General features: G+C 43.7%; 1 long non-coding RNA gene across 1 annotated transcript; it reads right to left on the bottom strand.

Annotated features, from left to right (window-relative positions):
- Positions 1-4,240: 4,240 nt before the first annotated feature.
- LOC124000798 lies at positions 4,241-13,199 on the bottom strand. Its single transcript, XR_006832660.1, has 3 exons — positions 13,047-13,199; positions 4,995-5,123; positions 4,241-4,802 (listed from the first exon to the last, which is right to left on the bottom strand). It is a non-coding gene; the product is annotated as an uncharacterized LOC124000798 (long non-coding RNA).
- Between the last annotated feature and the right edge of the window lie 111 nt (positions 13,200-13,310).

The following is a 13,310-nucleotide window of genomic DNA, read 5'->3' as shown; positions in this document are numbered from 1 at the left end:
AGCCGAGAGCTGCCCAAAGAAAAAAGCCTACTAGACGAGCTAAATTAATTCTATACTCGCTTCGAGGCAAGTAATAGGGAAACATGCATGAGAGCATCAGCTGTTCCGGAAGACTGTGTCATCACACTCTCCCCAGCCAATGTGAGTAAGATCTTTAAACAGGTCAACATTCAGAAGGCCGCAGGGCCAAACAAATTACCAAGACGTGTACTCCGAGCATGCGCTTACCAACTGGCAAGTGTCTTCCCTGACATTTTCAACCTGTCCCTGCCTGAGTCTGTAATACCAACATGTTTCAAGCAGACCACCATAGTCTCTGTGCCCAAGAACACTATGGTAACCTGCCTAAATGACTACCGACCCGTAGCACTCACGTCTGTAGCCCTGAAGTGCTTTGAAAAGCTGGTCATGGCTCACATCAACACAATTATACCAGAAACCCTAAACACAATCCAATTTGCATACCGCCCCAAAAGATCCACAGATGACGCGATCTTTATTGCACTCCACACTGCCCTTTCCCACCTGGACAAAAGGAACACCTACAGTGTAGTGGCTTCCTTTCCTCTTGACCATAGCCACTACCCTAGCCTGAAAGCGGGGTTGTTTTGTACGCAATACAGTCCACGTTCAAGGTTTCCAAATGGCCTAAACATCAATGAGATCCAGGGATATGGTGCAACAAAAAGGTTTATTCTTCTTATATCCAACAAAAAAAAATATTCTCCAATCAACTTAAAGCATAGATTATGATTAATACATAATATGACCTGTTTGTATGTCTGTATGGTCAAAAGACTATAACGCTCCGGCGTCTAGCTAGGACTCCCACCCCCCCCGAAGGTCCAACTTCCTGCCTTTATCCTAACACACTTACCACAGTACAATGAATGGGCAAGGGGGGGGTGGGGGGGGGTTACAATACCATGGTTGGGGCCGTTTTTTTCAGGGGGTTCATCGGATATTCAACTGACATGGAGAATATTCTCATCGGAAATATTAGGCAATTCACTGATTTAGAAATAGTGATTTTGTGTCACAAATCCAGTCAACCTGAATATGTTACGGTGTCACCCATCCCTTTTTAATCCCTTAACAAATCATGAAGTGAATGAGATTCACAGATTTGCAGTGAACCACTTCGGAGGTCCAGCATGCTTCCTCTCTTGCGTTGCAGTTAGACCCAAAATGTACATTGTTGAAAAAAAAATAACACACGATTTTAGCACTGCACATTTACTATCAATGTTTTAGTCAGAGACCTTATCGAAGAAGTGTATTTCATTTTTCCCTATTCCAGTATCACACCAGTATTTACAGTTTCAGTAGAAATCAGTCAATTGAAACACATTCATTAGGCCCTAATCTATGGATTTCACATGACTGGGAATACAGGTAGGGGTGTGGATCAGAAAACCAGTCAGTATCTGGTGTGACCATTTGCCTAATGCTGCACAACACATCTCCTTCGCATAGAGTTGATCAGGTTGTTGATTGTGGCCTGTGGAATGCTGTCCCACTCCTCTTCAATGGCTGTGCGAAGTTTCTGGATATGGGCAGGAACACGCTGTGGTACATGTCGATCCAGAGCATGCAAAACATGATCATTTGGTGACATGTCTGGTGAGTATGCAGGCCATGGAAGAACTGAGACATTTTCAGCTTCCTGGAATTGCTTACAGATACTTACGACAATGGGCCTCAGAATCTCGTCACGGTATCTCTATGCTTTCAAATGGCAATTTATTAAATGAAATAGTGTGTTTGTTGTCCGTAGCTTGTGTCCCCCCCTCAGACAATCCCGCATGTGAAGAAGCCAGATGTGGAGGTTCACACATGTGGTCTGCGGTTGTGAGGCCGGTTGGACATACTGCCAAATTCTCTAAAAAGATGTTGGAGGCGGCTTATGGTAGCGAAATGAACATTACATTTTCTGGCAAGAGCTCTGATAGGCATTCCCGCTGTCATCATGCCAATTGCAAACTCCCTCAAAACTTGAGATACCTGTGGCATTGTGTTGTGTGACAAAACTGCACATTTTGAAGTGGCCTTTTAGTGTCCCCAGCACAAGGTGCACCTGTGTAATGATCATGCTGTTTAATCAGCTTCATGATATGTCACACCTGTCTGGTAGATGGATTATCTTGCCATAAGAGAAATGCTCGCTAACAGTGATGTAAACAAATGTGTGCACAAAGTTTGAGAGAAATAAACTTGTGTATATGAAACATTTCAGGGACCTTTATTTCAGATCATGAAACATGGGAACAACACTTCAGTATAATATAAAAATGCAAATAAAGTCACTGGCAATATCATTTGAAGAATCACCATGAAGCACTTTTAAATGATAGTAGGCGGTTCCACCACCACCAACAACCAAGGTACACAATCTCTGACGAAGGTACACAAAGTATATGGGGGACTTTCACCAAACATGATTTATTAACCGTAATTCATCTTTTAAACCTGCAGTCCTGTGGCCTTTATGCTGGTGTAACGGATGTGAAACGGCTAGCTTAGTTAGCGGTGCGCGCTAAATAGCGTTTCAATCGGTTACGTCACTTGCTCTGAGACCTTGAAGTAGTAGTTCCCCTTGCTCTGCAAGGGCCGCGGCTTTTGTGGAGCGATGGGTAACGATGCATCGTGGGTGACTGTTGTTGATGTGTGCAGAGGGTCCCTGGTTCGCGCCCGGGTATGGGCGAGGGGACGGTCTAAAGTTATACTGTTACACTGGAGTCAAACTCCTTCATGTTCCTATGCTAGTATATTTGTCTATTCTCCTTCCTGTGGCTCCATCAATAATAATAATAATAATAATAATAATATATGCCATTTAGCAGACGCTTCAAGTCATAATGGCCAACTTCCAGAGTAATGTTCTCATCAACGCTCAAAACCACTTGGTTAAATGAAATCAGGTCCATTCAGTACTGTATATTCACATGAAAGCTGTGACAATGTTAGAAAAGCTGACCTTTCATAGCCTTGGTGAACTGGCCATACCGGTTTAACTACCCATGCCTCTAATAATCCTCCCTATGCACACGCCAGGGGACACTGAAACAAACACAAACACACAGGATAAAAATAGTACAGCTCATTATGGCCTGAAAGTGCAAACTCATACTAGCATTTGAAGGAAATCAGGGACTGAGTTGGGCCACAGACAATTGACGCAGTCAACATAATGGAATGTGTGTTAACAAACATTTACTCAGAAATGATTCACAACCTTTCCAACATGTAAAACTGCACGGATATAGTTTTGTCCACAACAACTTGTCCAAAATGGTTTTGATATATGACAGTTTCTCTTGTTTGCAACGCACTGTTGCAATACACACGTATAATACTCGTTCCACTACACATCCCATTGTCATGCTTGATCGTAGTATATCCAGGCTGTAACAATGGAGAGATGGATAAGACCGTTTTAGTGATTTGTGTGTCATTCAGTGTCATTCAGGTCACAGATGATTACAATGACTATGATTTTGCACTCATAATCATGATTCAGCCCCTCAAATAGTTGCATCATTTTATTTATAAGTTTGCTCATTTCTGCTAGCAAGCTTTGAGTTGGTGGGAAACTTGTTCCATTTCCTCAATTGTGGTTAACAAACAAGTGAGGTATTCAAAGATCAACTGTGAAGTGTGGACACACCTGTGTAGGCCAGAGAGCCCTTTTATTCCTAATAGAAGGCTCTGGCGTAAGCTATTGCAGCAACATCGTAAAGTTTTTTTTAAAACACATAGTTGTGTGGTACCTGTTTGTCACCAATAAGGACGGAATGTGCTCCAGTCACTTCTCTGTTCCCATCGAGTTTCTAACGCTCAGGCTTCTTAGAATTCCATTGTGTACTGTAGCGTGGAGGCCTAGCTGAACTCACTTCGAATGCCTGTCAGGAAATGTTCACTAGTAATAATAATAAGTGTCCAACAGTCTCCCGGGGAAAGAAACCTCAGTCTGTGGGAAAGCTCATCTTTAAGCATAAACTGAAGAATAATCCACATACAGTGGGAAGAAAAAGTATGTGAACCCTTTGGAATGACCTGGATTTCTGCATCAACTGGTCATCAAATTTGATCTGATCTTCATCTAAGTCTCAACAATAGACAAACACAGTCTGCTTAAACTAATAATACACCAATTGTATTTTTCTTGTCTATATTGAATACATGATTAAACATTCACAGTGTAGGTTGGAAAAAGTAAGTGACCCCTAGGACTAATGACTTCTCCAAAAGCTAATTGGAGTCAGTAGTCAACTAACCTGGAGTCGAATCAATGAGACGAGATTGGAGAGGTTACTTAGCATTACCACATGCATTCATCCTTTTCTCCATGAGAGGGTCATGCTTTGCTATTTCTTCTAAGTTTGTCAAAAAATGACCCTTGTTGTGATGGTCATCAGACTCTCGATGACCTCTCTGCTCTATATTTTGAGTGGCAGTTAATAGGAGCACATCTGCAGTTGTTTTAATGTAAGTACAGTTTTCCTCCACTTTCTTTTTCCGGTCCTCATTTATGACATCGAACATTGATGAGTTGCTGTCAATAGCCCTTTTAGGCTGATTCCAAGCATACATAGCATTGTACAAAAACCTGACGATGTGAAGGCAGATTCAGGTGTATTGATCAGAGAAAAATTCCTACAGGCGAAACAAGTCGAATCTTGATTGACAGAATATTCAAGCCATGAATTGTCCTTATACCAGGAGCTGTTGAAAGCCCCTTTCCTAGTCCCGTGTTTTGAAACACGGCTATACAGGACCCTCTTCTCTGGATCTTGTAATGTCTGAAATACACATTCAATAATGTCTCATATCTATGTGGAAATGTATAATTAAGGGATCTACAAGATTAGATACGAACAGCTGCTAACTAAAATGTGTAGTTTAAAGTATAGGCCTGGCCTACCATTGGGTGTAGTTTAAAGTATAGGCCTGGCCTACCATTGGGTGTAGTTTAAAGTATAGGCCTGGCCTACCATTGGGTCCTTCTGGAACAGCATATCTGGTGTTTGATGCAGTTGGGAGGAGCTCGATGACATCTCCTGACAGCTCTGGCTCACTGTCTAGCTCAGAGCCAGAGGTCTCTGTGTCATCCCTTGATACATCTATAACATTAAAATAACAAGAATCATTAGTGTATAATAGCAATCAAAATTACACAGCCATCAAAACAAGAACACACATGAATCAACAACCAACATTTTAAAGTGAGGCTTAATCTGACAAAATCGTCTATTACAAGTTGAAGCTAAACTTAAATTCAGAACTGGGCATGTGACTGACTGCCTGGTAGATGCTCTGACCTGGTGGTGGTAGACTTGGTCCTTGTGAAGTCTGACCACACTGACTCTGACTAGCCTCAGTTAGGGAGCTGCTCTGGGGTCCGGTGGTGATTCAAAGATCTTCCTATTTGTGCTTCTCTAAAAATAAGTCTATCTCTCCCTTTCCTTTCATGTTTAATTGACCCTATGCAAAAATAAAAGACAGTCTATGGTTGCATCTAAGCATCCAATTACCCACATTTTAGTCCAATCTCATTTACAAATCCCCATTATCACAACTGTATCTTAAAATCAACTACCAGCCTTAGTTACTAGTTAGATCATGGCTAGCCCTACTCTGCAGTAAGTAACTTAGCTAGCTATAATTGTTTACACCTTTACGATAGCCTATTTGCTATCTGAAAATTGTGTTAATATTTTGAGTGACATTGATCGTTGATAATAACAAGTGTTCGTTTTGAGTTCAAGCACGAAAATCTAACCGTGTTAATGGATTTCAAATTGCTGAACACTGACAGCTGTAGCCTACTGGTGTAGGAAAAAATGCATGACTATATGGGTGATTTTCCAGTATCTAGACAATTCTCCCAGAAATAGTGAGCAGAATCAACATAGGGTTAAATCAGAATAAAAGCTGAGGCCAGGTGAATGAACAGAGCTGGATCAATAATAATATAATAATAATATATGCCATTTAGCAGACGATTTTATCCAAAACGACTTACAGTCATGTGTGCATACATTCTACGTATGGGTGGTCCCGGGGATCGAACCCACTACCCTGGCGTTACAAGCACCATGCTCTACCAACTGAGCTACAGAAGGACCACAACATAGACTGATCAACATGGAGTTAATCACTAGACATGTAAAAACAGAATGTAAGCAGAAAATGTGCTGTTATAGGCCTGAGGGAAGTTATTGCCTGGTCCTGTGACTGGCTTTATGGCAAGTAGTTGTATTGTATATGTATGTCTGTGCCATTACACGCTTGACAAAAACTGTTGGCCTCGCAGAAGGAATACACGGTGCATTGTCTTCTACCTCAACATTCTCAAAAATGGAACTAGACAAATCCACCACATATCCTAGCTTGCGAGATTGTGGCCTCGTTAACACACAAGCAGGAAAAACATGGGGAAATGCTTGAACCAATTTATCATCTGTAATTTTGATTTCTGGGTTGTCAACTAACACAGGAGTGACGTTACCACCAGCGATATCGTTCCCTAGTAGTAATGTGACTCCTTTTACTGGCAGTGTAGACTCTACACCAACACAGAAACGTCCTTATACAAAGACTGACATTATTATTATTATTATATATAAGTGGACCCAGTGAAATGGTACAGATACGGTTTTGTCTTTATACCCTGTAATATGACATGCGAGTCACAATACGTTTCAGGAGACCAGGGTAAAGCATCAGTAACGATTACTGACTGCGCCGCCCCGGTGTCTCGTAAGATTTGTATGGGCTTTTGATACGCTTGTTCTCTCCAATTTAGGAAACACACCCGGCGGAGATAAACAGAGCATAGATAGGATCCGGTTTCCCAAATGCTGAATCAATAACTCGGTCCAAAGGACAAGCCAAAAACTGGACTAAACCCACGCTTTTTAATTTTGGGGATGGTGACTGTTTCGGTTAATTTTTCAAAACCAGGCAGTCCGCAATCACGTGGCCCTTTTGGTGACAGTAAAAACATTCACGGATATGGTGCAAAGGCTTAGGGTCGTTGGATGAAAAGCGACCCGAACGAGGCACTGATGACGTAACTGATGACGTCTTGTGTGTTAAAGCGTTCTCATCTGCCAACACTGCTGTCTGGGCCATGTCACCACTTTCTGTTCATTTAAATGAACTACAATTCTATCAGGGAGGCTGGTTTTAAAATCCTCCATCAGCATCAGCTCCCGAATATCAGCTGTAATGAGAATAGTTATTGCTGGTACTAAAAGGTTTGGTTTATAAATGTACATTTTAATAGGGATGATGTGTGCTAAATTGAGAAGTTTGACTTTGAGTTAAAGTAAGCACTAAGGACTGTTATTCTGAATTTGGGTTAGAGAATTTACAAAATGTTTTAGTTATGATTTGGATATAGCAGAAGTGTTGCTTTTGAATGGTGAAGGTTGGGAGCACTGTTTAAATTGATTTGGCCTGGGGAAGCTCTGGAAACCTTATCTCGAAGTATCCTTCGACAGGGAGTTTGTTAGAACATACTGGATGATAGCTTGGGTTAACATAAAGGTTGTTTTTTGTTTGTTTTGTTTTATTATTTCATTAGAATTGTAATGTTAAATTGTATTGACAGAGATGGCTGGATGATATATAATTAATTGCATATAAGGTTTATAGTCTGTGTTTTGCGATAACACCCAAGGATGTAGATGAAGGAGACGGCATGGAGACCAGCATAACATGGGGAAAGAACGTAACGGATGCACGTTTTCTCTCCCCAGTTTAAGTTACATTAAGTAGTGGGAAGTTATTAAACATGTATTTATTTTTACATTTATTTCTCTCTTTTCTTGTTAAGTCAATATGTTTTTAGGTTTTGTGGAAAGTAGGTACTGATGTATATTGACTAAATTGATTTGAGAATGTTTTAGTATTACATTTACATTTAAGTCATTTAGCAGACGCTCTTATCCAGAGCGACTTACAAATTGGTGCATTCACCTTATGACATCCAGTGGGACAGTCACTTAACAATAGTGCATCTAAAACTTAGGGGGGGTGGGGTGAGAGGGATTACTTATCCTATCCTAGGTATTCCTTAAAGAGGTGGGGTTTCAGGTGTCTCCGGAAGGTGGTGATTGACTCCGCTGTCCTGGCGTCGTGAGGGAGTTTGTTCCACCATTGGGGGGCCAGGGCAGCGAACAGTTTTGACTGGGCTGAGCGGGAGCTGTACTTCCTCAGTGGTAGGGAGGCGAGCAGGCCAGAGGTGGATGAACGCAGTGCCCTTGTTTGGGTGTAGGGCCTGATCAGAGCCTGGAGGTACTGAGGTGCCGTTCCCCTCACAGCTCCGTAGGCAAGCACCATGGTCTTGTAGCGGATGCGAGCTTCAACTGGAAGCCAGTGGAGAGAACGGAGGAGCGGGGTGACGTGAGAGAACTTGGGAAAGTTGAACACCAGACGGGCTGCGGCGTTCTGGATGAGTTGAAGGGGTTTAATGGCACAGGCAGGGAGCCCAGCCAACAGCGAGTTGCAGTAATCCAGACGGGAGATGACAAGTGCCTGGATTAGGACCTGCGCCGCTTCCTGTGTGAGGCAGGGTCGTACTCTGCGGATGTTGTAGAGCATGAACCTACAGGAACGGGCCACCGCCTTGATGTTGGTTGAGAACGACAGGGTGTTGTCCAGGATCACGCCAAGGTTCTTGGCGCTCTGGGAGGAGGACACAATGGAGTTGTCAACCGTGATGGCGAGATCATGGAACGGGCAGTCCTTCCCGGGAGGAAGAGCAGCTCCGTCTTGCCGAGGTTCAGCTTGAGGTGGTGATCCGTCATCCACACTGATATGTCTGCCAGACATGCAGAGATGCGATTCGCCACCTGGTCATCAGAAGGGGGAAAGGAGAAGATTAATTGTGTGTCGTCTGCATAGCAATGATAAGAGAGACCATGTGAGGTTATGACAGAGCCAAGTGACTTGGTGTATAGCGAGAATAGGAGAGGGCCAAGAACAGAGCCCTGGGGGACACCAGTGGTGAGAGCGCGTGGTGAGGAGACAGATTCTCGCCACGCCACCTGGTAGGAGCGACCTGTCAGGTAGGACGCAATCCAAGCGTGGGCCGCGCCGGAGATGCCCAACTCGGAGAGGGTGGAGAGGAGGATCTGATGGTTCACAGTATCGAAGGCAGCCGATAGATCTAGAAGGATGAGAGCAGAGGAGAGAGAGTTAGCTTTAGCAGTGCGGAGCGCCTCCGTGATACAGAGGAGAGCAGTCTCAGTTGAATGACTAGTCTTGAAACCTGACTGATTTGGATCAAGAAGGTCATTCAGAGAGAGATAGCGGGAGAGCTGGCCAAGGACGGCACGTTCAAGAGTTTTGGAGAGAAAAGAAAGAAGGGGATACTGGTCTGTAATTGTTGACATCGGAGGGATCGAGTGTAGGTTTTTTCAGAAGGGGTGCAACTCTCGCTCTCTTGAAGACGGAAGGGACGTAGCCAGCGGTCAGGGATGAGTTGATGAGCGAGGTGAGGTAAGGGAGAAGGTCTCCGGAAATGGTCTGGAGAAGAGAGGAGGGGATAGGGTCAAGCGGGCAGGTTGTTGGGCGGCCGGCCGTCACAAGACGTGAGATTTCATCTGGAGAGAGAGGGAGAAAGAGGTCAGAGCACAGGGTAGGGCAGTGTGAGCAGAACCAGCGGTGTCGTTTGACTTAGCAAACGAGGATCGGATGTCGTCGACCTTCTTTTCAAAATGGTTGACGAAGTCATCTGCAGAGAGGGAGGAGGGGGAGGGGGCGGAGGATTCAGGAGGGAGGAGAAGGTGGCAAAGAGCTTCCTAGGGTTAGAGGCAGATGCTTGGAATTTAGCGTGGTAGAAAGTGGCTTTAGCAGCAGAGACAGAGGAGGAAAATGTAGAGAGGAGGGAGTGAAAGGATGCCAGGTCCGCAGGGAGGCGAGTTTTCCTCCATTTCCGCTCGGCTGCCCGGAGCCCTGTTCTGTGAGCTCGCAATGAGTCATCGAGCCACGGAGCGGGAGGGGAGGACCGAGCCGGCCTGGAGGATAGGGGACATAGAGAGTCAAGGGATGCAGAGAGGGAGGAGAGGAGGGTTGAGGAGGCAGAATCAGGAGATAGGTGGGAGAAGGTTTGAGCGGAGGGAAGAGATGATAGGATGGAAGAGGAGAGAGTAGCGGGGGAGAGAGAGCGAAGGTTGGGACGGCGCGATACCATCCGAGTAGGGGCAGTGTGGGAGGTGTTGGATGAGAGCGAGAGGGAAAAGGATACAAGGCAGTGGTCGGAGACTTGGAGGGGAGTTGCAATGAGGTTAGTGGAAGAACAGCATCTAGTAAAGATGAGGTCGAGCGTATTGCCTGCCTTGTGAGTAGGGGGGAAGGTGAGAGGGTGAGGTCAAAAGAGGAGAGGAGTGGAAAGAAGGAGGCAGAGAGGAAAGAGTCAAAGGTAGACGTGGGGAGGTTAAAGTCGCCCAGAACTGTGAGAGGTGAGCCGTCCTCAGGAAAGGAGCTTATCAAGGCATCAAGCTCATTGATGAACTCTCCGAGGGAACCTGGAGGGCGATAAATGATAAGGATGTTAAGCTTCAAAGGGCTAGTAACTGTGACAGCATGGAATTCAAAGGAGGCGATAGACAGATGGGTAAGGGGAGAAAGAGAGAATGACCACTTGGGAGAGATGAGGATCCCGGTGCCACCACCCCGCTGACCAGACGCTCTCGGGGTGTGCGAGAACACGTGGGCGGACGAAGAGAGAGCAGTAGGAGTAGCAGTGTTGTCTGTGGTGATCCATGTTTCCGTCAGTGCCAAGAAGTCGAGGGACTGGAGGGAGGCATAGGCTGAGATGAACTCTGCCTTGTTGACCGCAGATTGGCAGTTCCAGAGGCTACCGGAGACCTGGAACTCCACGTGGGTCGTGCGCGCTGGGACCACCAGAGTAGGGTGGCCGCGGCCACGCGGTGAGGAGCGTTTGTATGGTCTGTGCAGAGAGGAGAGAACAGGGATAAACAGACACATAGTTGACAGGCTACAGAAGAGGCTACGCTAATGCAAAGGAGATTGGAATGACAAGTGGACTACACGTCTCGAATGTTCAGAAAGTTAAGCTACGTAGCAAGAATCTTATTGACTAAAATGATTAAAATGATACAGTACTGCTGAAGTAGGCCAGCTGGCAGTGGGTGCGTTGTTGACACTACACTAATCAAGTCGTTCCGTTGAGTGTAATAGTTTCTGCAGTGTTGCTATTCGGGGGCTAGCAGGCTAGCTAGCAGTGTTGTTTACGTTACGTTGCGTTAAAAGAACGTCAATAGATGGCTAGCGAACCTAGAAAATCGCTCTAGACTACACAATTATCTTTGATACAAAGACGGCTATGTAGCTAGCTAAGTAGCTAGCTACGATCAAACAAATCAAACCGTTGTAATGAAATGAAGTGAAAATGTGATACTACCTGTGAATGCGACCGGGTAGTTGAGTTCTATACAGAAGACGTTGGCTAGCGTTGGCTAGCTAGCAGAGTCACCTACGTTAAGGACGACAAATAGCTGGCTAGCTAACCTCGGTAAATTAAGATAATCACTCTAAGACTACACACTCTAAACCTAAACAACACAATTATCTTGGATACGATGATACGAAGACAGCAAAGACAGCTATGTAGCTAGCTAACACTAAACTAATCAAGTCGTTCAGTTGAGTGTAATAGTATGTTTATAACTGTGGAAGTACATTAGGAGTAGTGACTAGTGTGTTATGGATTCGATGGAACGTGACTGCATTGGAGATCTGGGGGGAAGGGGGGCTCCTATATTAAGGTTGTGGTGGTAGAGGGGTGTTATTTCCAGACTATATATATATTGTTACAGGACACAGCTCATAGGAGGGAGGACAGCTGGCTGTGTAAAATCTAAGGAAAATTATAAGTAAATTGAACATTACACATACCTAGATTATGCTGCGAGTAAAAGAGATGGTGGTGGTATTTTAGACATGATAAATGTTTAAGAGACTTGTGACTTAAGAGTTTTGTTTGGATATTGTTAAGGGATTTTTTTTAATCAATGACTAATTATGTATACATTTCAATCAGGACTGACTAATCAGAATACTATTATGTTACTATATAGATGTATGAATTTTCTTTTAATCTAATATTGAATATAATGTGTGTAATTATAATCAAGAATTAGAACAATGACTGTCTGTGCCTTGGTAGAAACAAATGAACTTATCGTCAGACTGGCTAGAATGCTTATCTACACAGGGAGGCTTTGCCTGGTCATAAATTATCTATACTGTGGGGGTCGATGTAGGAAGGCTTGAGAACTATACTGCCATTGTACCGGAGTGGGGGAGGGACGGGACAGTTTGAAACCTAATGACGTCATTTTCAGTTTATAACCAGTTGTAAATTGTATCATGTTCAGTACTCTCGAGAATAAACGCTAGTGCTTGATTTTGAGACTGGTCTCCGCCCGTTTTATGCAAATAAGTTTCTTACAAATCCTTAGAAATGGGCTGAGTGTATTAATTTAATTCGGTATTAAACATATAGGAATTTAATTCCTCTAACAGATATTCTTCCAACTCATTGATATTGTTCCCAATTTCTAACAGCTGGCGAACACTTGATAGATTACAGGCAGCAGTTATTCTAACGGCAGTTGCTGTAGGGATCGTAATTAAATAAGGCTATAGTTATGTGTAAATGTAGCTGTAGCAGGAGACAACATAGTTGTTCCATGGAATTGCTTGGCTTGGTTACTTTTTGTAATAAAGTATATTTGAATTCACAAGCTCCGGTATCTGACAAATATTTGATTCAATATTTCCACCCTATTTACCCCACATTTGCTAAACATTCGTATACTGTAACTTCCGACACTGCACATGTTTGCATTACTAGCAGATGTAAACATGTTAAGACTAAATTGGGAACCGATCTCTTATCTGATTAACTGTGTTAATGAAGCTAAAGGTCTAATGTTAACTTACACAGCGACTCAACTTTTGTAAAGGTTGTTCAGGAAATCTAAACCTGATGCTAAACCTTAATTTACTTCAAATATGCTTTCGCCAATCCCCAACAAAGCTTGTGGAGATATTCTGTTCCTCTTCTGTGTGTTGTTCTTATTCTTCTGTATCTCGCAACCAATGTTAATATTCTCTTCCTCGTCCTAGATTTGAAAAATGTGCCACCGAATGTCAAAATAAATGCTTCTTTAAACAAAAGGTGAAATGAGATGTTAATCAGCATCAAACTGCCAGTAGAAAATGACATTTTGGGGTGGCCAATCAGAAGTCAGCAGTGTCCAATGCAACCC

The sequence above is a fragment of the Oncorhynchus gorbuscha genome, linkage group LG16 (assembly GCF_021184085.1).
Source record: "Oncorhynchus gorbuscha isolate QuinsamMale2020 ecotype Even-year linkage group LG16, OgorEven_v1.0, whole genome shotgun sequence".
NCBI lineage: Eukaryota > Metazoa > Chordata > Actinopteri > Salmoniformes > Salmonidae > Oncorhynchus > Oncorhynchus gorbuscha.
Note: the sequence above shows the minus strand (reverse complement) of the source record. Positions and strands in the feature narration are given on the sequence as shown.